The sequence below is a fragment of the Crocodylus porosus genome, unplaced genomic scaffold (assembly GCF_001723895.1).
Source record: "Crocodylus porosus isolate Cpor-Errol unplaced genomic scaffold, CroPor_comp1, whole genome shotgun sequence".
NCBI lineage: Eukaryota > Metazoa > Chordata > Crocodylia > Crocodylidae > Crocodylus > Crocodylus porosus.
In genome coordinates this window covers 113,539,769-113,544,667 of record NW_017728947.1, presented here as the reverse complement: position 1 = coordinate 113,544,667, position 4,899 = coordinate 113,539,769, and positions in this window count along the sequence as shown.

Here is a 4,899-nt window from a genome sequence, read left to right as displayed (position 1 = left end):
TGTGTGGGGGGCTTCGGGGGAGCGGGGGCGCAGCGGGCTTCACCCGCGCGTCTCTCACTGCTCCAGAGCCTAACTGAACGAAGTCTAGAGCTTTAAACTGATGAGAGATGAGGTGACAGGTATTCTCTGGGACCATGAGAATAGGTCTTTCTGGATTTCTCTTGTCCCTTAATGATCTTCCAGAGAAAGCTTTCATATAAGTATTCTAAGATGGTCGTGGAGACTTTTAACCCCTCTAATATCAAAAGTCCTGTCCACATTTATTAAGTTGGTTTCTCCTGATGTGCTAAATCTTCCCCAGTGAATCATCACTACCTGAAAGGTACACTACCATGCAGTTATGGAAAAATACCAAAGTTGGAAGTTCGAAAAAAAAATTATTTTCAATTTGCTTTCTTCATTTAGAGAGTCACCTTCACATCTTCCTGTGTAGACAGATATTGTAGATTGTTTCTCTGTTCCAGAAATGGTCCCCTGTTAGTACCGGACAGAAGAGACTCTCCCCCTTAAAAAATATCAATGTAAGTAGTATGAGTCTTGTTTTGTGTTCTACTACTGTCAGAGAGTGGAAATTTTTCAAACTTGGTTTCTACAAATTTCAAGTTGGTAGAGCCCCCTTTTATATTACAGTCTGAATGAATAAAATTACCTAGTTGGCCTTATATTAGTTAGGTATTTGACCCCAGCAGTCATGTGTAAATGAGATGCTAAATACACAGTTGTTACCGAGCAGTCGTTTAGTACGTGCACAACCAAGTACTAAACGATTGCCCAATAATGCTGGTTATTGTGCAGTTGTGTCCCCACATGGCAGTAAGCATCTTACATGGGTATGGCCAGCATGACTGTAGCACTTCATACTCTGCTAGCCAAACTGCTATGAGAATATGGATGCCCTTACAATGCAAGTTAGCAATTTGTTTTCCTTGTAAAAGCTACTGTTTAAAATGAAGGGAAAAAAGTACCCCCAAAAATTATTGTAAGAGAGAGAGTCAGAAACTGCAGCCCATAACTATTAAATATCTTTTCACTAATAATACTTTGCCTGATAGGATTGGCCTCCCTGATTAAACCTGTATCCAAGCACACAGACTATATAGTCTCAAAAAATTGTTCCCCTTTTAGTAATAAGAACATTGGACCTGCTATATTGGGTCAGACCAAAGGACCCTCTAGTCCACTTGCCTGTCTCCAGCAGTGATTAAATAGTGGATGTTTTAGAGAGAGATTTTAAAAGCCAGAGGGTGTGTGGGAGTGATGAACTCCCTGGCATACCCTTCCATTAACCTTACCCTTGTACCATCACCAAGCTTTCCTATTGCGTGTGGCCACAAAAGTTGCATTAATATTGGTCTCTAAGCACAGTGCAGAACTGAATTTAATCCATGTTTTAGAACTCACTCCACTGTACTGAATAGTGAATGATATTATGTACACGTACTGCATTGCCTATCTGTAAATGAAAGATGAAGTGGGAATCTCAGTTTAACACTGTTTACATCATTTATCATTCTCTACGGCATGAGTTTGCCTACCATGCTGAAATCAACACCTATCTTTAGATTTTTAAAGGAGCCAACCCCATGGAGGAAGGGGGAACAAATAACCTCCGTTCCCCCCTAAAAGATGTAGTCTCCTTCCTAGTTGTCAGCAATCCCTCATGGTCAAGGATGATCACTCCCATGAGTCAAGTAAAGAGCAGTAGATTAGTCCATTGATGGCTGAGAAGGCCGAACCTATAGCCACAGGCTCTGGCCAACACCACAGGTGCTGGTTACTCTTCCCAGTAACATTTATTTTTAATCTCTTAATGGCTGCAGCATGTGTTTGATGCATTTGAGTTTAATGTTGGCCTTCTATGGACAGGAGTCAGCATCAATCCCATTGAAAGCCACTCTGGGTCGGGGGCTGAATCTTCTCCTTGAAAGTTTGAGCAAGATTCTCAGCAGGTTCCCTGGAAGTCAACACCATGATTTTACACGGGGTGAGTAACAGACCTGTTGTGGGTCATTCCAAGAAAAACCATAATGAGCAGACCAGTAAGGCAAGGTTATGTGTTTGCTCGTGTTTAAGAAAGGATGTTGTAATTCAGCATTGTGAATTTCAGGGATTTCAGACTTAACCTGTTTGTGTTTCTTTTCAGGGTAAAATTAAAGTATAGAAATAACCCATTAAGGTCCCACATACCCTTACTTCTGCCCATGTTACCATCTGATTATGCTTAGGGCATTTTACTGTTTCTGATCCTGGAAGAGTTATAACTCTTCTATTTGTAAAGACACTTGTTCTGTCGGCACACACCATTTCATCTCCCTCTCTTATCTGAACATACTGCTGAGGATGTACCCCTTTCTATTCAGATAAATAGCAATCTCACATCTACAAGCCATTGTGTCTTGCTACGTTATTTATTTTCCCATTGTATAAATCTATAATGCTTTGCGTCTGTCTGAAACATTTGTATAGGCATCCAGTGCAATTACTTATTCGCAAACATGCAATAGGAAAAATCTGATATATTTGTCTGCGTGTTATTGCGTACAGTAGGAAAATCATTTTCACAGCTTAGACTTGGGCTCAATTGGTAATTGTATTTATTTCATTTTTCTTCTCAGCAGTTACCAGAAATGTAAAATGACAAAACAATTTATAGTACAATGGAATCATTATTATGCTTCTGATGATAATTTGTGGCACTGGGCTCCTTCCGGCATTCTCCTCTCTGTAGGTATTTCTGTAGCACCAGAAAGCAGAGAATAACCCTCTATTTTGCTGACATTTATATTTGTATATAAATATACTGGTCACATCCGGGAATAGATTCAAAATGACACTCCCCCCCAAATCTCTGGTTAATGAAAAGTCAGCATTTTTCATCATCTCCATAAGTGCAAAGGGTATATTTTAAGGTGGGGATAATATAAGTTGTTAGTCCTTTGTGAGTTGTAGCAGGTTCTGTGCCAATAGGGATCACTGGTAGTGTGCACACAGCGAGACATTTTTGTGTTATTCATTACTCAAGCTCCACTAGTGTTCAGAGAGCAGCCCCCTCCATAAAGATAAAGGAATCATGCCAGTGATATCTGTGCCCCCAACCGATTGCCATCTAAAGCTCTGATCCGATAAAGACTTAGAATATGTCAATGCAGCACAAGGAAAGCCCATGCAGAAGCACCCTGTGCTAGCTGTGTGTATATGCTGACTCCAGAGCCAGAAGCAATGTACCCGTGTTAGGGTCGTGCTGCACCCACTAATTGCTTCTGCTGCAGTTTAAAAGCAGATTTACCGAAGCAGTGAATCCCTCTAGTGTGAACACAGTCACATGCATGTAAACTTTGACATGGATGGAGGAGTAACCTATACAAATAAAACTGTATGGCTGCATCTACATGAGATGCTACAGAGTAGCTCATTTCTACTGTGCAGTAGCTTCATGGGGCACAAACCATGATGTGACGCTACTTTTGCGGTAGTAACCAGCTACTGCATGGTAATAACAAGTTACTGCACGGGCGGCATCACCAGGAATCTGTGCAGGGATGCTACTGTGCAAGGCTGAGTATTGGGGTATGCAAGTACTAAATGACTGTGGTAACAACTGAGCAGTCCGCGTCTCGTGTAGACTTCACCTAGGTAATCTAGACTATGTTCTGCAGGAAATCCTGAATTCCTTGCTGACAAAATGCCTCTGAAATTCCCCACAGAACAGAATCCTGCAAAGCTTCATTTGTTGTGGAGCAAAATAATTTCTTCCCATAAAATGTTGCTTGCTTTAATAACAATGACATGTCTGCTTTGCTTGATTATTTCTATTTTAATTATATAATCATCAAGTCATTTTGAAATAGAAATGTTCCATTATACAAAGATGGGGAAACTCAGTTCCAATTCTTTCTACACGAGAATTTCATTAAAATCTGCATGTTTTCATGGAACATTTCGTTTTCTATGAATCAATATTTTTGATGGACAGATGAGGAATTCCACTGAATCTCCATAGTGCATCCTGTATCTATGCAAGGGTTTGGACTAGGTGCCCCGTAGGGACCCTTCCAACCCTACAATCCTATGAACACTTTTAAACACATGTGATGCCCATCTAACTGTATTTGCATGAGGAGCTGGTGAACCTTTAACTCTCTACTTCTAAATCAATATAACTAAAGCAAGACCTACTCTGTGGAAAGTGAGTATTACATCAGGGTGTAACTGCATGGATGGTAGTCCTGCACTCAATTTAATGGGACTGTTCTCAAACATAAAGCTTCCCTAGAAGCTCATTTGTCTAGTGCTCCAGCATTGGCACAGGACTCCCAATAACTTTTTGGGTGAAATTCAAAGTGCTGATTTTGACCCAGAAGGCCCTAAACAAGCTAGCTCCTATATATCTATGGAACCACAGTCTCCCTTATGCTCCGGTGTGATCCCTGAATGAAGTCTGCCAAGAGCAACATCCTGCAGGTGCCATCAGTACATGTCTGCTTGAACACCTAGGAGGTCATTCTTGGCACTAGCTCCTCAGGCTGGGAACTCCCTCCTCCTTGAAGCCCATCAGAAATCAAGCCTGGACACTTTCTGGAAGCTCTGTAGGACCACCTTATACAGGCAGATGTCTAGCAAGCAAAGCTAAGTTGGGGTTTAGGGAGTTTGGCTATATTTCTTACCTTAATATATTTTATCTGCCTTTAAAAGTGATTGTTTTGCCTCTTGATGCAAGCTGTATTGTGTATTTGTTGGAATTGATAAATAGTTTCATAGTTTCATAGTAGCTAGAGTCGGAAGGGACCTAGGTAGATCATCTAGTCCTACCCCCTGCCTTGGCAGGAAAGAGCACCGGGGTCAGATGACCCCAGCAAGGTGCTCATCTAACTTCCTTTTAAAAATCCCCAGGCTAGGAGC